A 22,042-nucleotide genomic window follows, 5' to 3' on the forward strand; every position below is an offset into this window, starting at 1 on the left:
ATATGGAATTTATTTCATATTCCTCTCATCACTACTCATCAATCCCTTATTGATTTTATTCAAAAGGTAACTCCTTGTTATTTTTATTCAAAAGATAACTCCTAAAACTTCCTATTTAAATTAGGAATAATTTTCATGTTAATTGCAAGCTATTATTTCACCTAATATCTTGCAATTATTCACACATTATCACCCAATATGGCCGACCACTCTTCACCCAAAGGGGCTGACCAACCTCCTATATATACCTCACTTATCCCACTAAAATGCTAAGTCCTTTGCTATCCACAAACTCTTAAATACATTCTTTTCAGAATTCTAACTTTGACATCGAAGATTCTTCAGCCGAAACCCCCATTCATCGTGGGCGCGTGAGGCTTTTGGCTTTAAGCTTAGGTTTTATTAGTTTGCAGGTGCATTTTCGTTAAAGGAATAGACGACGGAAATTTACATGGGACGTTTTGAATTAGATGCCTCGTTTTTAAATGTTATTGTCTAAACATCTATTCCTTTTGCAAATTTGATTAAATATTTTCTCTACAATTTTGGTACTTTAATTTTATTTCATTAGAAGTCTATTTACGTTAGCATTCCCTTTTTTTTCCCTATTTTTATGCATTTCTTATTATGATGATTTAAGATTTTTTTAATTTTTATTAAAAAATTTATTTTAGTAAATTAAATAGAATGTAACAAAACTCGTTGTTAGGTACGTTTGATTATAATGGTACATTTAGTTACTTGATACATTTGAATTTTTGGTCCATTTGGCTTCTTGGTACATTTGAATTTTTGATACATTTGAATTTTTGGTACGTTTTGTTTTTAAAACATAAGTTTTATTACTTTATGTTCTAATAATGAGGAATTACCTTAATTAATTATTTTTTTATAGATATAGTTGTTAACAATGTAAAAGTTTAAATTACTTTAATTAATTTTTTTCTTTTTCTAGAAAGACTCATTAATCAACGGATAATAATCTTTTTGTTAATTCAAAATTATATGATTTATCGTTATTATTTAGCATTATCTACAATAATCCGATCAACTAAAAGTTGTTCCAGGGACTTATCTACAGAAAAACAAGATTATCTAGAGCATTGTGTATGAATCAAACATATTTTTAAACATTCCGAAAAGATGAATATTCATTTTAATATAGTTTATAATTGAGTACTTTTTTTTTGGAATTGATACGTTTTCGTTTGACGTTGGTACGTTTTCGTTTAACCTTGGTACATTTCCTTTTGGCGTGGGTGTATATTTAGATTTGAAAAGTTTAAATTTTTAGACTTAAATATAGTTGAAATTATTTAAAATATATTGCAAATATTTAAATGTAAATTAATTTGAAGTAGTTGAAGTCTGAGTATTTTAATCAAATGTTTCAAAGCTTAATCAAAAAACTCAAAAAACATAAATGTTTAATCTAAAAAGTCTAAAATGAGGCATCTAATTCTAATTTTCTCAATTTACATATACAAATGTCACTTTTTTTGGTCAAACAATAGGTTTGTTAAACTAAATATTAGATTAGAGAGCTAATAAGATTCAAATTCTGGTCATAGTGCAAGAATGACTCCTCTCTACCACTGACAGCCACTTGCGGGCCTGCGGCAATGTCACTTGACTTCCCATGGAAAATTGTAAAATTACACACGTCGCGCTCTCCGGCGGATGATAAAACTTGTTCGTTCCCCAAAACTCTCCAAAACCTTACTCTGTCACTCTCTTTCTCTCTGAGCTCAAAGCCTTTCACCCAATAATCTTACTATTATCTGAAATGGCATCCATGACCGATTTCTGAATTCTGATGAGCTCGGCTGCCAACACCACCCCTTTCTTTCTTACTCACACTCGTCTTCTTCCTTCACTTTCTTCCACAACCCAGATTTTCCCTCCTAGGAACAAGAAATGCGTTGTTTACAGTTCCAGGGAAGAGCCGAAGCTTGACCCTTTGGACCAAATGGAGCTCAAGTTCGGCCGCTTGATAGGGGAGGACCCCAAACTTACGACTGCCGAGGTATGTGTGTGTTGTGCTTGTTATTGCACACCAGTAGTTCGATAAAAGTTGCATATGAACTTGTCAGAATTGGTAGATAAACTTTTTAGTTTCTTTAAGATGTTATTGTTTTTAAATTATAGATTTTGAGTAGAAAAGGCAAATCCGGAAGCTAGTTCTCTGTTTATATGTAATGTATATATGTGTGTGTGTGTGTGTGTGTGTATTGTGAATGCTTAGTGGTTCTATTGGAATATAGTTTTATTTGAGAATGTTATTGTTTTGTATTGTAGATATTGGGTAGAAAAGCAAACCTAGAAGCTAGTTATATGGATATTGAGTACCTTTTGATGGGGGCAAGGAAGTTCGGACCATCGAAGAAAAGGAGGTACCTTTTGATGGGCCCAAGGAAGTTCAGTCATCTAGGTCATTGGATGGTTTGAACTTGGTTCGACCGGTGCCAAAGAAAGGAGTCAAATTGGAAGTGGATGATAAGCCAAGAGTGTCGCAGATTAAGAACCTGAGACTCCCAGTTTCCAAGCCTGTGGAACCTACTAAAGGTAGTGTTCCTAATGTTATTTTGAGAAAGCTGAGTTTGTTTAATGAGGATGACATTGAAGATGTGCTGTTGAGGTTGAGAATTAAACCAAATGTGTCGTTGAAGATGAGGGTTGAGCAACCAAAAGAGAAGTTTAGTGATATGACGTTGTTGAGAAAGCCCCAACCGGTGAGTGTTGATGAAAGTAGCGAAAATAAACAAGAACAATCTAGTGATGCAGATAAGAATATCATAGGTAATGCAGAAATGGAGAAGTGGAGTGAAGAAGAAAATGATAAAGTTGATGGTTTTACACTATTAGAAAAACCCAAAGCAACTGGCGTCAAAACAAAGAGTGAAGACGATAGTGAGCACTCTGAGAATGGTGAATCTAGTATGGCTGATACTGTTGAAGATAATGATAGCTCCAAGGATTTGTCCGAATTTACGGCAACTAACACAATACGTAGCAATCTTGAAGAATCCAAAGATGGTCTTGGTCAAAAGGATGATTCCCTTATAGGTACTACTTTATGTTGCGTTACAGAATTTCTTCAGCTAGGATTGTCAAATTAATATTGTGCTTGAAATTTTGAGGATTGCAGCCATATGAGCAGAGCACTATGGAGTCCAGTGAGGAGGTATCTGCTTCGAGTGAACTGTCTGATACAAACTTACCTGTTTCTGACGTTGACTTGTCGATAGACACTGCAATACAAGGAAAACCAAAAGGGTAAATGAAATGGGTTTTCATGTGTGTTTGTCTCCACCCTAAGTTTATATTTTGCCTGATTAGCAGGTTGTTTTCTTATAGATTAAACAAACCTGTTAAAGAAGAAAAGAGTATTATTGTTGGCTCTGAGAATTTGCGTTCTGGATCACTCATGCAGTTCAGTATATATTTCTTTCATTTAACTCAGTTGAATATATTTTTTTTTTTTTCTGTTACAAATCGTTCTCTATATATCTATAGGGGTACAAAGATGCTGATTGGGTTATGGCTGAAAATCTGGTTAAAAAAGGAGATAGGGGAGATGTAGAACTGATAAGTGCTAGCCCCTGAGGTTTTGTTGTAAGTACACTTTGGACAGCCATTTCATAGGCTTTCATTTGTTCTTTAGTGTTTTTGGTTAACTATATTTACTTTCCATGTGAGCTTTCTGAGTTTGATTTTACCTTTATGACAGGTATCTTTCCGCTCGTTAATTGGATTTCTGCCATACCGTAATCTTTCTTCCAAGTGGAAGTTCTTAGCTTTTGAGTCATGGTTCAGACAGAAGGGCTTAGACCCGTCATTATAAGGCGAAATCTAGGAATTATTGGAAGTTGCGATATTGTGGATGCGAATACTCTTCCTAATTCAAGCCTAGAAGATCCTGATGCAGACACAAAAAACGAGACAATAGTTTCACCAGATATGAGATTGGATGTTCTTCTTAGAATTTATGACCAAGAGAAAATCAAATTCTTATCATTATTTGTTGGCCAGGTTTGAAGAACATGAATGAGAAGATTGACTGCTGCATTTGGAAACTTTATTCATCTTTTATTCCTTTTAATTAATTTTTAGAAACTGAATTTTGTAGAAAATCAGAGTACAAGTGGTGTTGGCCAACAGAAAGTTTGGGAAGCTTGTATTTTCAGTGAGGCCAAAAGAGAAGGAAGAGTCGGTTGAGAGAAAAAGAAGTCTCATGGTGAGAGGCCACTTTCATTAGTGATGTATCTTGAATGGTGCTGTTTGTTATTCCTTTCGTTTTGATTATTCTTTTTAAGCTACAGTATTTGGTAGCCTCAATTTCAAGAGTCGAAGACTACAATATTTGATTGTTCAGGGTGGTGGATGAGTGTCACAACTGCAAACCAGAAATATATTAATAAATATAAAAAACTTGCCAAAGCTGATTGTAAGAAATCAGTGTTTTGTAGTATCATTTTGAGTTGGTCTTTGGAGTTTAATTAAAATGATTTCTGGTGTATGCTATATGTTATAATTCTCCTATATGAATTCCTATCCCTTACTCCTAAAATTGGGATTTATTATTTCATCCTAATATATGTATAAGTTGATCTGAAAAATCTCTTTTACATGGGTGGTTCTCAAATAACTGAGAAGCAATCTTATCCCTAATGTATTGAGTCTCTGAAGTCCATGTTCTCTCAAAAGCTTATTGTGCAATTCCGAGTATGCTCTACGTTGTCTCAATCTCTTATGGTAATTCTTATGGCAGGAAAAACTTCAAGTTGGAGATGTGAAATGCTGCATCAAGAAAATTACTTATTTTGGTGTTTTTTGTTGAGGTAACTGAAGGGTTTGCCACTCATTGTCTTGGAAGTGAAAAAAACCTTTACTCGAGTGTTTGGATATCACAGTTTTTGTACCACAGATGATAATTTTTTGTATTTATAAGTTATTCAAAACAATCTATTGATGGATTGGCCTTGCTACTATCTGGTTTTGGCACAATGCTTTGTGCTATATTTTCATTACTTTAGGGTCCTGAAAATGGAGCCAAGGCTGGGATACCTACTTTTCCTCACAAAAATGAACCTCTTTAAATTAATGTAGGTTGAAGGAGTGCCTGCATTAATCCATCAGATAGAAATATCTTGGGATGCCACAGTGGATCCTTTTTCCTACTTTAAAGTTGGTCAGGTAATTTGGTTAATGATCTAATTGTAGGAGATACTGTTTAATATTCGGTCTATGCCACTGAAGTTTGTGATTTGTACTTAGTTTGTTAGCATTTTTTAGAGTTTCGGTGTTTATTTTATGTATTGTTCTGCCATTTTTCTCTCTACATCTTGTTAACACACAAAGAAACTCTTTCTGATCTCAGATTGTGGAGGCAAAAGTTTACCAACTGGATTTTGCACTTGAACGCATCTTCTTATCATTAAAGGAGATTATGGTAATGTATATCTTATGGATTTCTTGGATACACATGTCTAATTTGTTTGATGAGATATGCAATTACAAAGAAAGATCCGTTCGTATTTATTGCAGCCAGATCCATTGATGGAGACCTTGGAGTCCGTAGCTGGAAATCATGATAGCCTGGATGGGAGATTAGAAGCAGCACAAGCAGATACTGAGGTTTTTTTCTTCCCCCAACCGACCCACCTTCTGTGGGATATATTAGTCTAATTGCATCGTCATAGTTGTGAACTGCATAGCGCATACTTGTGACATTAAGAGTATAAGAAACCAAACGCTTTTACCAAAAGTAAAATAATAAATAATAGAAAACAAATGCATACAGTGAAAGAGCGTCTTTATTGTTATACAATGGATGGACTTGTTTATCTCTTCGATGGATTGACATAGAAGATATAACCTCAATGATATTATGATACACAGGCCATTTATGCAAAGGGATCGCCATTTTTTGAAAAAAAAAAATGGGGATTAGGTGTGGGGCCCACTCCACATCGAATTTCAACAATCTGAACCATCTATTTTGTAAGTCTCGATTTATAGATCATCTTTGCAAAAATTCAGTTCAATCTAAAACCATTTGGCTATTGGATTATCAAGATCAAATTTCATTGTTTCTTATATAACAAAGTATTCGTTCATTTCTTTGAACCCAATTAGATGTCTTAAATATTTCCGATTTGGCTAATATTTTGCAAGGATGATCTATATGAGGTACAACTTGAAAAATAGACGGTTCGGATGTGGACCCCACAACTAATCCCCATTTTTATAAAAAAATGGGGATTCCTTCCCTTAAAGGCTTCCTTATGATACATATGTAAACTATCTGGTATCTACATGAACAGATTCCATCGCAATGTTTCTTTTGCTTATCAACCCCATCTGGTTCAATATCTTTGACAGTGGGCTGATGTAAAATCTCTTATCAAAGAGCTGCAACAAACCAAAGGAATCCAGTCTGTATCACAAGGTCGCTATTTCTTGAGCCCAGGGTTAGCTCCAACATTTCAGGTACGAACACCTAACATTTCTTGATTTCAGATCAGTGGACAAAAAAGTTAAGGTTGGTAGAAAGCTGGATACTATTATGTACAGTGTAGTAATCCAGATTTGCATGTGGGAGCCTATTTAGGGATTTACAGAATAACAAAGTGATGTATATTTCCTTCCTAATGCTTGAATATATTTAGTATAATGGCACAAGCAAGGGTGTCGAATCCACAGGGACTAATTGGACCTATGTAATTACTTGTTTTGCAAGAACTCTATGAAATGAATCAAACTAGTCTAAATAGGCAGATTTGGAAATGAATCAAACTAGTCTAAATAGGCAGATTTATTGTTGTAACTTGAAAGTATAAGAAAATGAAGTAAACACAAATAAATGAATCAACAACTAATACAATAAGATAGTTCCAATGGAAATGAAGCTAGGGATTCGATGTAACCTTGCAAAGTTTGCCATGTAATTAAGTTAGAATGCTCAGTTTGTCCATCTATTTCTTGTTTCATTCTCTGATTTAATGGTGACTTAGTGTGTTGATTTTAATGTTTGATCATCATTTGAATTAATCATAAAGTTGTGTAGCCAATATTAGAACACACATCATGCATAATCTTGGTAGATATGTGAATGAATGAAGGGAATGTTTAGCACACATCCTGCCGAGTTAATCCCTTTAGTTTTATGAAAGTTTCTTGTGCATTACATACTCTTGATTATGAACCAAAGTTGCACATCACAATTAGGTTCATGATTAGAGACATTTGATCAAATCCACACATCATATGGTTGATCATGTCCAAGTGAAACAAACTCAAGAAATAGGTAGATGAATGAGTACAAACTAACTTAACAAACATGGACTTAGTTGAGCAATGGTGAAATCAAATCCCTAGCTTCATTTCCATTGGAACTATCTCATTGTATTAGTTGTTGATTCATTTATTTGTGTTTACTTCATTTTCTTATACTTTCAAGTTACAACAATAAATCTGCCTATTTAGACTAGTTTGATTCATTTCCAAATCTGCCTATTTAGACTAGTTTGATTCATTTCATAGAGTTCTTGCAAAACAAGTAATTACATAGGTCTAATTAGTCCCTGTGGATTCGACACCCTTGCTTGTGCCATTATACTAAATATATTCAAGCATTAGGAAGGAAATATACATCAACAAAAATGGCGCCGTTACCGGGGACTGATTTCAGTCCCTTGTAATTGCTTGTTTGCTATTTAAACTTTGTGTTTTTCATTGTTGTGTGCTAGTTAAACTTTGCTCTTTTCATTTTAGGTAGATTCGTGATTTTCATTCAAACTTGTGTTACTTTGTTTCAGATAGTATATGTCAAATAGACTTGTTGAGTTAGGCCAAAGAATTGAAAGGTTAAAGGGTCACACTTTGGACAACTTTGTGCCATCAAGTTCATCCTTTATCCGTGAGGAAGAGGAAAGGATTTCACCTAGTTCAACAAGTAAAGGATCTGAGCAAATTAATTGGGAAAGAGAGGAAGAGATGGCGGGCAACCAAGATGAACTTCGAGCGTTGGAGGACTTTGCTCAACAAATCATACCAAATTCACCTTCATGCATCTTGCTGCCCACAGAAGCTAGAAACTATGATCTCAAATCTTCACATTTCCATATGTTTCCCTCATTTTATGGCTTACCTAATGAAGACCCTTTAGCTCATATTAAAGAGTTTTACAATGTTGTGAGTGGTTTACCTTTGCAGGGAGTAAGTGAGGCAAATTTGAGGATAAGAGTGTTTCCTTACACCTTGAAAGATAAGGCCAAGAGTTGGTTGATGACTCTAACACCAGGTTCCTTCACTACATGGGATGCCGTGGCTAAGAAGTTCTTGGAGAAGTTCTTCTCCACTCAAAAGACAGCCACATTAAGGGGACAAATCTTCAACTTCAAACAAGATGATGGTGAACCTTTCAATGAGTGTTGGGAGCGTTTTAAGGGCCTCTTGTTGCAATGTCCACATCATGGGTTACCTTTTCACTTACAAATGCAAATTTTCTATGATGGACTAACCCAAAATTGTCAATCAACTGTTGATAATGCAGCAGGTGGAGCATTGAAGAAAAAGAATGCTCAAGAGTCATATAACATTTATGAGATGTTGGGGTCTAATGCTCAACACAAAGATTTAAGGGGTAAGAAAGTTGGAGTCTATGAAACAAGTTCTAACCATGAGCTTTTGTTGCAGGTAGCTAACCTAGAAAGGAAGGTTGAATCCGTGCTCAACATGGTGCCAAAAGCTAATGAAGTGTGTGCCATTTGCAACATACCAAGCCATCCTACTCACTAATGTCCATCTAGGGAGGCTTACCCCGAGTATGTTCAAGAACAAGTGAACCTCATGAATTCTTACAACCAAAGGCCAAGGAATGATGTGTATTCAAATACATATAACTCAAGTTGGAGAGATCATCCCAACCTTTCATGGAAGAACAACAATCAATTCCAAAACTTCCAACCAAAACCTGCCACTACCCTTGAGGACACGGTTAAATTGTTAGCCCAAAACACCTTGCAATTCCAACATTCCACCAATAGCACTCTCCAACAACATTCAGCAGCCCTAACCAAAATGGAAACACAATTGGGGCAGATTGCAGATGCCTTGAACCAAAGAGAAGGAAAATTTCCAAGCCAACCCGTGATACTCCAAAGGAACCAAGAGCAAGCCAAAGCAATCACTACACTTAGAAGTGGTAAGGTTATTGATAATAGAGTTGGCAATGAAGTTACTGATGAATATGATCATGTGAATGCAGGTGTTACTCAAGGAGACAATGAGAAACCAAATGAGGAACCAAGCCATGCTACTTCCTCATTTGAAGCACCAAATCTTCACAAAGCCGAGAAACCATACACTCCACCAATACCATTCCCTGGAAGACTTGCCAAGAGCAAGCAGGATAAGTCATTTAAGGAGATTTTTGATATACTAAGCAAAGTGAATGTTAACTTACCTTTGCTTGATGTCATTAGGAACATGCCAGCATATGGGAAGTTCTTCAAGGAGTTAAACAGCTACAAAAGAAAGTATGGACCACATGAGAAGGTAGTGGTGTCTGAGAATGTGAGTGCAGTTTTGCAAAGAAAACTTCCACCAAAGCTCAAGGATCCAGGAAGTTTCTCTATCAACATCACCATAGGGGACAAGAAAGTAGAGAAGGTAATGCTCGATTTGGGTGCTAGCATCAACTTAATGCCTTATTCAGTGTACCTTCAACTAGGTTTGGGAGATTTGAAAGCCACCACCGTTTCATTACAACTTGCAGACAGATCCGTGAAATATCCAAGAGGTATATAGAAGATATTCTGGTTCAAGTTGATAAACTAATCTTGCCTGCAGATTTTGTAGTGTTGGACATGGAAGAAGCCCCTATACATGACAGAGAGTTGCCTATATTGCTTGGGAGACCTTTCATGGCCACCGCCAAGACCATCATTGATGTGCAAAATGGACTCCTCACTATGACAGTGTTAGGAGAGACAGTTCAATTCAAAGTGTTTGAATCTCTTTCTCATCCTTCTTCATCTCTTGATTGCTATGCCATTGATGTGCTTGATTCACTTGTATTCTCTAAGTTCTTGCAGGCACAATCGAATGAACCATTACAAACTGTTTTGAGTCAATCTCAAGAAGAGTTTGATGAAGAAGATGCACTCATGGAAGAAGTAGCTGCCTTGGATGCATTAGCATTGTATCCTTTGAATGTTTCACCTCTTTTAGAGTATTTAGAATCATTAATGTCACACCTAACTCCTTCCACTGTTAAGGCACCAAAACTTGAACTTAAACCACTTCCACCACATCTTAAATATGCATATCTAGCTGAATTTGAAACTCTTCCAATTATCATAGCTTCTGATCTCACCCCAAATGAAGAAGATAAACTAATTAGGGTGTTAAAAGAGTTCAAATCAGTTTTTGGTTGGTCTATTGCAGATATCAAGGGAATAAGCCCTACCATGTGCATGCATAGGATTCTCTTGGAGGAAGGGGCAAAGTCAACCCGTGAACCACAAAGAAGGCTCAACCCACACATGAAGGAAGTTGTTAGGAATGAGGTGTTGAAATTGTTAGATGCGGGGATCATATATCCCATTTCTGATAGCAAATGGGTGAGTGCTATTCAAGTGGTACCTAAGAAGGTGGGAATCACAGTGATGAAGAATGACAACAATGAGCTTGTGCCCACAAAGCCCACTGCTAGTTGGCGTGTTTGCACCGATTACAGGAAGTTGAATTCTAGCACTAGAAAAGATTATTTTCCTATGCCTTTCATAGATCAAATGCTTGAGAGATTGGCAGGGTACTCACATTATTGTTTTCTGGATGGATACTCAGGTTACAATCAAATTGCAATCGCTCCGGAGGATCAAGAGAAAACAACCTTTACTTGCCCCTTTGGCACATTTGCATATAGGAGAATGCCTTTTGGACTTTGCAATGCTCCAGCAACATTCCAAAGATGCATGTTGGCCATCTTTTCTGACATGGTAGAAAGATTCATTGAGGTATTTATGGATGATTTCTCAGTGTTTGGTTCCTCTTTTGATGAATGTCTTAACCATCTATCTTTAGTACTTCAAAGATGTCAGGAAACAAATTTGGTTCTCAACTGGGAAAAGTGCCAATTTATGGTGAAACAAGGAATTGTGTTGGGACATGTAATCTCTAGCAAAGGAATGGAGGTGGACAAAGCCAAAATTGACGTCATCACCAATATGATAGCCCCCATCACTGTGAAGGGAGTAAGAAGTTTTTTGGGCCATGCGGGGTTTTATCGTCGTTTCATTAAGAACTTTTCAATGATCACTCGTCTATTATGCAATCTGTTAGCTAAAGATGTTGTATTTCATTTTGATAAGGCTTGTATGGATGCATTCAATACTTTGAAAAATGAACTAACCTCGGCCCCTATTATTATGGCACCAGATTGGTCGTTATCTTTTGAATTAATGTGTGATGCCTCTGACTATGCTGTTGGTGCAGTTTTAGGACAAAAGGTGAACAAACTTCCACATGTGATCTACTATGCAAGCCGGACTCTGCATGATGCTCAACTTAACTATTCCACAACTGAAAAGGAGTTGCTTGCTGTTGTTTTTGCCTTAGAAAAGTTTAGGTCATATCTTGTGGGATCTAAAGTTATTGTGTTTTCTGATCATGCAGCCCTTAGGTATTTGATGATAAAGAAGGATGCTAAACCACGCTTGATTAGATGGATACTCTTACTACAAGAGTTTGACTTAGAAATTCGAGATAAGAAGGGCAGTGATAATGTTGTGGCTGACCATTTGTCCAGGCTTAATGAAAACCATGGAGTGGGGCAACCCTTGCCCCTAAATGAATCATTTCCAGATGAACAACTTCTTGTTGTTCAAGAACAAGAGCCATGGTATGCTGATTTTGTTAATTATCTGGCTTGTGGTGTAATGAGAAATGACATTTCTTTTCAGGAAAGAAAGAAGTTCCTGGCCATGGTAAAACACTACGTTTGGGACGAACCATATTTGTTTAAATATTGCCCTGATCAAATCATTAGGAGATGTGTCCCAGAGAGTGAGCAACAAAGCATTCTAACATTTAGCCATACATTGGCATGTGGAGGACATTTTGGTGCCAAAAAGACATCTCTAAAGGTTTTACAATCTGGTTTCTTTGGGCCCATTTTATTCAAAGATGCTTTTGACTTTTGTTCTAAGTGTGATAGGTGCCAGAAAATGGGGAACATTAGTCGAAGAAATGAAATGCCATTGAACAACATTTTGGTGGTGGAGCTCTTTGATGTTTGGGGAATAGATTTTATGGGACCATTTCCATCCTCGTTTGGCTACTTATACATATTAGTGGCAGTGGATTACGTATCCAAATGGGTTGAAGCCATTGCTACAAGAACTAATGATCATAAGGTTGTGTTGAATTTTCTTAAAGATGTGATTTTTTTTAGGTTTGGAACCCCAAGAGCTATTATTAGTGATGGTGGCAGCCATTTCTGCAACAAACCTTTTGAATCCTTGATGAAGAAGTACAACATCAACCACAAAGTGGCAACCCCATACCATCTTCAAACCTCAGGACAAGTGGAGATTAGCAACAGGGAGATCAAGAACATTCTGATGAAGACTGTGAGTCCTACAAGGAAGGATTGGTCATTGAGGTTGAATGATGCACTATGGGCATATAGAACAGCATACAAGACCCCCATTGGCATGAGTCCTTATCGCCTTGTGTTTGGGAAAGCTTGTCATTTGCCAATGGAGCTTGAACACCGTGCATATTGGGCCATCAAGAAGTTCAACTTTGATTACAAGGATGCTGGAATAGCAAGGAAGCTCCAACTTAATGAGTTGGAAGAACTTAGAAATGAGGCATATGAGAATGCCAAAATCTACAAGGAACGGACTAAGCTCTATCATGACAAGGCCATCCTAAGGAAGGAGTTTCACCAAGGTATGAAAGTACTTTTGTATGACTCATGTTTGAGACTTTTTCCAGGAAAACTGAAGTCTAGGTGGGTGGGACCATTCAAAGTACTGCAAACATTTCCCCATGGAGCTGTGGAGATAGAGAACATGAAGAATGGCACCTCTTTTAAAGTCAATGGGCAGCGATTGAAACTATATTTGGAGAAAGTAGAGGAGGAGCCAGTGTATCAAGTTGTAGATTTTCTTGACTTTACAACACCATGAACAAGCTACCATGTCTTGCCTAGACATTAAATAAAGCGCTTGCTAGGAGGCAACCTAGTGTGGTTTGTGTTCTTTCCTTATTTTGTGTTTATGTTATTTCCATTCCATATTCTTTGCCTATTTACTTTGCATACAATTTTAAGCATCGAGGACAATGCTTAGGTTAGGTTTGGGGGTGTAGGATGGAAGGTTTGTGAGATAGTTCCAATGGAAATGAAGCTAGGGATTCGATTTCACCATTGCTCAACTAAGTCCATGTTTGTTAAGTTAGTTTGTACTCATTCATCTACCTATTTCTTGAGTTTGTTTCACTTGGACATGATCAACCATATGATGTGTGGATTTGATCAAATGTCTCTAATCATGAACCTAATTGTGATGTGCAACTTTGGTTCATAATCAAGAGTATGTAATGCACAAGAAACTTTCATAAAACTAAAGGGATTAACTCGGCAGGATGTGTGCTAAACATTCTCTTCATTCATTCACATATCTACCAAGATTATGCATGATGTGTGTTCTAATCTTGGCTACACAACTTTGTGATTAATTCAAATGATGATCAAACATTAAAATCAACACACTAAGTCACCATTAAATCAGAGAATGAAACAAGAAATAGATGGACAAACTGAGCATTCTAACTTAATTACATGGCAAACTTTGCAAGGTTACATCGAATCCCTAGAGGAAGATTAGTTACACTTCATGTTTACAAAGGTTTAACATAAAAATAAATAACATGAGTGAACATAAGATTAAGAAGGGGAAATCCTTGAAGCAAAACTGATGTTGAAGTCCTTGAAGAGTGCCTCGGTGTTGCTTCTCCAAATGTGGTGCGGATGAAGGTAGAATGGTTATGTTTGAATGGTTTCTGCCCTTGGGACAGAAATGAACAGAGAATGGAGTGAAATGGGAGAGGTTATGTGTGTGTAATGGACTGAATGAAGAAGCAAAATGCGGAACCCTTGTTGTGTGAAGTGAGCTTTGTTTTATAGAAGGGAATGTGGCTCCAATTCAGATTGGATCTCATGCACAAGTCAGATGGAATAGCATCAAATGAGCTGGAATTGATGGGTTTCTGAGGTAGTGGACGCATGGCATGGACAAAATCTGCAAGTATGTGTTAATGTATTCAAAGAAGCATGTGCCCTTGCTGCAACAAGTGAGTGGAACCTGCAAAGGTGAATTGGACCACCAGAAATTGTTTGTACAAATCTGGAAAGGGGAATAAGGCACACGGCATGGACAAAGGGGGCTGGAATCACATGGGATGATGGGATGAAATGGATTTCTGAAATGATGGCTGCAAGGAGTGGACATGAGCTGCAGGTATGTGGTTTGTTTAATCAAAATGCATGTGAATTTCTGCAAAGATGAAGTGGAGAAAGGTAATGGAATGCAAGGTCAGATTGTGAGTCATGCATGTGAATGATGTTTTGGTGTTAGAACATGGAATCTGCACAGCTAGGTTGTGATCATGGTGAAAATGTGGCTGAGTGGATTAAGTGATGGAAATGGGTGTTTTTGGCGCAAAAGGGAGATGGACAAGTAGTGGAATGCACGGCTAGATTGTGAGGAATCTGATTTGGTGCTAGAAGTGCATAAAATGATGGGATGATATGGGAACACACGGCCAAGGTTGTGACATGCATGTGAATGCATGTTTTGGTGTTGGAACACACATAGCTGACTTCAATGATTTTGCCTTGTTTAGAATCACCCAATATGGCCGAATTGCATTTCTTAACACTTCACATCTTTTCTGAAATGTTTTTACTTCATTTGCCTTCCCATTGATCCAAATTCACCCTTGGCTGCACACTAACACCAAATAATGTAAAATGCAACTAGTTTAATCCAAAACAATCACAAAGACGCCAAATAAGGAAGATATAAATGCATGCAAAATGTGACTTATCACAAAGATTTAAGTTCCTCGTTTGAAAGGCTAATGTAACATGTCGATGTTGCATGGTTGGTGAGTTTTTTTAACAGATTGCACAAATGCTCAACCATTAGTGTTAACCAATACATTATTGTTCAAGGAATCTCATTCTATTGAGAGTCTCTCCCTTTTTAATGCCATATTTGAAGTACTAAGCTGGAAAATGCGTCTTCTTTTGACCTGGACTTCTTGGTGTCATGTTTTCGTTAGAAAAACTAGTGCATCTTAGTATTTGTCTAAATCTGTTTCCACTAGTCCAAAATAGTTTAAACTTTTCTTTCCAAACTCAAGTATCTGCTGTGGATCTTATCTTTTTAATGCAGGTTTATATGGCATCAATGTTTGAGAATCAGTACAAGTTGCTCGCTCGATCAGAAAATAAAGTACAGGAGGTGATTTATGAAAGTGACAGCAGTTTACCTTCAAGGCTTCAATTACTATCTGTTTTCCTTTATTTCTCTTTGAAAAGCAAGATAATTTGCTTAACCAAATCAAATTATCTCTGCTTTTAAGACATTAGAAGCACTTCTTAGAAGCAGACACTTGATTGACTTATGTTAAAGTCGATCGATTACTGATCGCATTATTTTTTGCAGGGAATAGTTCAAACATCATTGGACAAAGAAGAGATGAAATCTGTGATTCTAACATGTACAAGCAAAGTAGGCTAGTTCTGTTCTTTCTTGCTATTTGGGTAGAGCGAGTGCCGTTTTGTTCATTGGTATCGTTAGAAATTTTGTATAGGTAGAAAAGGGAATTCGTTTCCATGGCGGGGAGGATGGAAATTGTTTGTTCACTTTGTAGAGATAGGGATCTGTAAATACTCCAAGCTTAATGAAAAAGGACACAGACACAAGTATATCTATTTAATTAAGGATTGTTAGTTTATGAATGCAGAAAGCTTCCTTCTTTTCCCTTTCTTTTGTATCTCTTTTTATTTTGGATCAAATCCAAACTTGGTGCTCCTAGAATTGGCATTTACCATTTTGGTATACTTCCTTTCATCAACATTTTTGTCTACTTTTTGCATTTGAATTAAATAAATCAAAAGACAATCAAAAGGACAAAATAAATTATGTTGGCAGAACAGAAAACTAAGTGCGAAAATTGTTTTTCTATATGCATTTGTTTGTATGATTTTGCTTTTGAGAAGCGCAATTGTTCTCGACACTTAAAATAAGTTATTGAACTTATGTCCCTGAATTAGGTTCTTGAATTATTTTTTCGGTAAAATAAGTCCCTAAATTCATTAAAAATTGCTAATTTCATCCTTACTATTATATTGAAAGCTATTTTATCCAATTTTTCGTCAACTTAAGTCACTTGACATACTTTAGAGTGTAATATCGTTATTTTCTCGCCTATAAGGCCTTAACATTTCATATAGGTTGCGATATAATGTAATTTACCCTCCAAAGTTAAGTGAATTTAACGTCTAATCTACCCTCCAAAGTTAACTCTATACACTATTTTTTGTTTAAAATCACCAATCTATCCTCTATTGTCTATCACATGCAAGTAACATGATTTAAATTGATGGAAAATTGAATATAGTAGCTTCAACTATAATATTAGGGATGTAATTGGCAGATTTTTATGATTCAGTGATTGATTTTTCTAAAAAAATAATTTATGGATCTAATTTTTACTCAGGTGATAAGTCAGAGACTAAATTGGTAGTTCATCCTTAGTAAAAATTCAAAGAATAGCTTATACATATCTACATGATGACTTACTTAAAGTGCTAACAACTTTTTTTACGAAAATAGTAAAAATAATTTTTTTTTTTTTTGAAATAAAATAAAATGTGCACAATCTTTTTTCTACTAATTATCAAAAAATAATCATTTGTTATAAACGTGGATGACCCACGTGAAGAAATAGACAGTGTCCCACCGCTTCTTACTAACAAGTGTTGAAGGTGTGCTGATAGTTTCATGTAGCATGTGCTACTTTCACATTTTTTGGCCTTAGCAGGGAACTATATGTTTTCTTATATGAAGTCCTGTTAATTAAAATATTACAAAGGAGAAAATACACAATCTATTGTTTCTATTGCTTTATAATTTCAGTATGGTAATGAGAGAGATTACTGCTACTATCCTGAGAACGTAGGCACACTTGCCGAACTTCATAACTATTGTGTCTTATTTATTTTATATTTCATTACACACATATTCTCAATTTCAGAACACGTTTTTGGGATGTCATACCAAACCAATCCCGAACCAGTCGGTACAGGATTTTGTATTGCCTATTTTTTTATATATATATATATATATATATATATTATAGTTAAAATTAATCTTTCATCATATATGCATGCATGTATGTAATGTATGTATGTATGTATCTTAATTGAATATCGTTTTCCACCGAAACAAAACATATATATATATATATATATATATATCTCAAGGAACGATATTAGTAACAGACAGAGGATCTTTTTTTCTATTTTTCTTCTTGTTGTTTTTCTCTTCACAGAGAGAGAGAGAGAGAGAGAGAGAGAGAGAGAGAGGGGTACAGAGGTCTGACGTCTGATGTAGTTGTTGATGAAAATATTCTTATGAATGATTTGTTTGTTGGAAACATGAAACATGGCATGTGGGAGGAAGATGTCGATATATAGACACCTTTGTTTCTTCCTTCCTTGTATTGCCAACCTGCATATGCATGTCTTTGTATGTGTTTGTGTACCATATAGTGCATAAAGTATGGGTTGTTGGTTAAGGTCAGTTCTGGTTGGACCCAGTCTTGATATTTATGAAAAGTGGCCAATGTTGGTGCGAGTTTGGATCTATGTTTATCTATGCAATGTGTGTGCCTTTTTTGTGTGTGTTCTGTGTTCTCTGTGTGGAGCCAAAAATATTTACAAAGCGACACATGGATTTTTAGATAAAAGAGGATAAAAATACCCTTGAGGCATAACGGGATTCCTACGTATGAGCAGCGGACAATCATCCCTCAACAAAGTTGAAAGTGCCCATAATAGATAACAATTCAAAACCTATTTCATTTCATATACTTTTTACCTCACTTTCCCTCTTTTAGCTAATCAATTAGCTATCATTCTATAACCTAGAAAATATCCCACATAAATTAAGTTAATTAGCTAATTAATGAGATTATTACTTAATTGATCCATTAATTGTCAATTAAACTATCCATTATGCCCAAAAAATACACTAACACTATGTTTGGATGAGGGAAATAAACATGGAATTTTGGTAAAAGTCAGAATTTATAAATTGACAAGCATCAATTCTCTTGTTTGGATTCATAAACATAGAAATTTAGAATTTCCGCGTGGAAAAAAAACTTGGAATTTGGGACCCCCAAATCCCAAGTTCAAATTCCATGTAAATAGGTGTCATTTCTCAATTTCTATGATTGAGAGTTTAAAAATAACAAATTCCGTATTCAATTCCGTTGTTCTTTTAGGTTAACCAAACAAGAAAATTTACAAATTCTAAAAAATAAAATCTCGTCATTTCAATTTCTGTTATTTTTAAATTCCTTAGTAATCTTAAATTTCTTCATCCAAACATAGTGTAAAGGACGGTTACCCTCTCTCCCAAGGGAACCGGCCATTTCCTTCATTTTTCCACCATATCTTTCCTTTTTTGTGACATTATTAGTTGATCAATTAAGCCATTATTTTAATTGATTAGCTAATTATACCATAAACTCCCAAAAACATTCCTTTGATTATGTTAATTAGCCAATTAATATATTTATTCCTAATCAATATATTAATTGCTAATTAAATCACCAAATAACACCCAAAATATACATAAAGGGCTGGCCACTCTTTCTCTAGAGAGGACCAGCCGTGCCCTATATATTGGCTCCCATTCTCACCAAAAAACCTAGTTTTCAACACTCTTGCTAAAATTCTCCAAAACTCTCAAACACTTTTCTCTCTAAATTTTAACTTTGGCATCGGAGGTTCTTCGGCCAAAGCGCCCCCCCCCCAAATTCATCGTGGGCGCATGAGGCTCTTGGCCTTAATCTAAGGTGTTATTTGTTTTGTAGGTGCAATTTTGTCCAAGATCAAGGAGGAAGAAATTTACATCCACAATGTGTTTTGTGTGTGTGTGGCTTATTCATGGAGTTTTGACTTGTAATTTATCCCTTTATCTTGGACTTTTCCAAGTTAAGTCCAATTACCCAATCTCTACATCTGTTCATATATTATTGTTGTTGGCTTGCCATCCTTTATTTTTCTCAACAACTATGTAGTCTCTAATCCTTGGCCATGTGTTATAATTCTCTTTATGAATTTCTTATATTTTCAATTGGTATGAAATTGGGATGACAAAATTTCAGACCAACAGCCCAAATTTCAGTTAAAAAGCCCAAAATCTCAAATTTTAGCTTAAAATCCAATTCCGATCTATCTTGAAATATCGAAACATTTCAGGTTCCTGAATTCTGAAAACTCCAAAATTTCAATTCCGGATTGGTATTCAAATTCCCATCTCGAAAAGGGTTAGTTCGGGATTTAAGATCCTGTTTTCGGTTTCGAATATCATATCGAACAACTCGTACTTAGCTTTGATCAAACAGGCTCATGCGCACGACCCAATAGCCCAATTTGGGCCCAACAACACCCAACTTCATCTAAAAGGTTCAAAACACTTCCAGCGTGATGTATATCTCCCCCAGCCCTCTAAGACCACTGGCCCATGGGGGAGCCTAGTTAGACCCCTAGGCCAAAATTGCCTAGCCTAGCCTAACCTCTAGGTTATGTGATGTTAGCCACTATTAAAAAATATAATTAATAAAAATTATAAAAATACAAAAGTATAAAATTATAAAAATGAATTAAAAATATAAAAATTAATCAAAAATACAAAAAAAAATTATAATTTATTATTTTTAAAAACCTAACCATGTTCTTCCATCTTACACGACATTTTAATAGTTTCAAATACTTTCAACCAATCTTTTATCCGAATTTAAAAATAAAATTACATTTTATTATTTATAAAAGAAAATAATAATATTTTAATAACAATGGCCTGGGCTATTCAGTTTAGAGCACTTCTAGTGTGTAAAGGCTCCTTTGGCAATAGGCAATACAATCCTCGCAAGTGAATAGTAACTGCATTTAATGAACAATAATTGTCTATTGCATCTCGACCTCTATACTGAATAGCCCAGACAATTCGTATTAAAATAATAGTATTTTTTTTTTATTTTATAAAATAATAAAAAATAAGGGAACTGTTATTAGTACTTCAAAAATCACATTCTACACTCCTCACAAGTGTATTTTTCTTTCTAATAATAAAAAGTTTGGAGTGCCAAATAAGATTTTTGGAGTGCTAATAACAATTCTCAAAAATAATTTTATTTTTAATTTCAGATAGGATTTTTAACTAATCTCCTCATGTCACTTGTCAATGTCATTATCCAAAAGTACAATTTTTGTAGATAGATTTCGATAAGATTTTTAACCAATACCGTTGCACGATGTGTCCTTACCTATTTAGAATTGTTGAAAATATTGAAATTTGGTGTAAGGTGGGAGAAAATGGTAAGGTATTTATAGAAAAAAAAAAAAAAAAAAAAAAGAAGATTACAATTTTTTTTTAAAATTTGATATTTTTTTCCTTCAAAATTTTAATTATTTTTTTAATTTTTATTAACTTAATTAATTTGAAATCCAACAGTCTAGATTGTGACATGTGGCCTACCGTAATTTTTCTAATTTTAAAGCCGAAAAAACTGGACCATTGATTTGGAAATCAAACGGTCCAGATTCAATGTGACTGAGTGGGGCTAACACATGGGCCCCATCGTCTGAAAATATGCCGGAGATGCGCCCCTACGCGTGCGTGTTGCCCACGCGCCTAACGTAAATTTTTTTTTAGAACGTGGCTGATGTCAACCTGATGTCATTTCCCTCTCAAGCACTCGGGTCTTGAACTTCAGCCTGACCTCTCCCACGGGCTCCCCCTCAGCCTAATTGCCCTACTAGGCTGGCGTGACTTTGGGGGGCAATTGGATTGGATTTGTTGCCCATCCCCATGGCAATCTCCCACAGTAGAGTTGCTCTTGGAGTAACTGCACTCCTAAAAACCCCTTAGTCAAGAGTCTATTCAATCCACCCAAAATGAATAGTAATTGACTGTAATGAATAGTAATTGTCCAAGTGCATCTTCATTCATAAACTGAATAGCCTAGTCAATTCGTATTAAAATATTATTTTTTTATAAAATAATTTTATTTTAATTTCGGATAGGATTTTTAACCAATCTTGTCATGTCATATGTCATTATCCGAAAGTACAATTTTTGTGGAAGATGGTTAGGTATTTATATATATAAAAAAAATTGTTTTATTTTTTTTGTATTTTCATAACTTTTTTATAAATTTTTATTAAGTTAATTAATTTGGATCGTTGGATTTCAAAACGATTGAAATCCAACAGTCCAAAAGTGGACACATGGCCAACATTACCAATTTTTGACATTTTCTATCTTTTTTTTAGTTCGGAACGTGCACCCACGCCGGTGTGATCTCACGCGCCAGCTGAAAAAAATTAGTTCACATGGCTAACATCATGTGGCCCAATTTATGGGTCAGTCCATTTTGTGCTAGGCTAGAAGCTGGCTTCCACTTTGGGCCAGCTATTTGGATAGGGTGGAGTGGGTTTTTGAGGGGCTAGGAGGGAAAATAGGTTGGTGCCCAATTAATTAAGAGAGGGGTGAAGTTGCTCTTGGAGGTGGAGATGTACTTGATCAATTATTGATCATTAAAGCATGCCCCTCTCGTTCTCCTTAAACCCTAAGAGCAAGTCCACCCCTAAAAAAATGCGCCATCACCTAGTCTATTTAATCCACTCAGTGAATAGTGATAGACCCCAATGAACAGTAATAGG

The 22,042-nt window shown here is 35.7% G+C and overlaps 2 pseudogenes; one reads left to right on the plus strand and one right to left on the minus strand.

Moving 5' to 3' along the window:
* Positions 1-1,575: 1,575 nt before the first annotated feature.
* Positions 1,576-16,069, plus strand: LOC103964574 (annotated as a pseudogene).
* LOC125479998 lies at positions 8,373-8,483 on the minus strand (annotated as a pseudogene).
* Positions 16,070-22,042: the final 5,973 nt, after the last annotated feature.

This window comes from the organism of the source record quoted next, unplaced genomic scaffold (assembly GCF_019419815.1).
Source record: "Pyrus x bretschneideri cultivar Hongxiangsu unplaced genomic scaffold, Pyrus_bretschneideri_v1 Contig30, whole genome shotgun sequence".
Taxonomy (NCBI): Eukaryota; Viridiplantae; Streptophyta; class Magnoliopsida; order Rosales; family Rosaceae; genus Pyrus; species Pyrus x bretschneideri.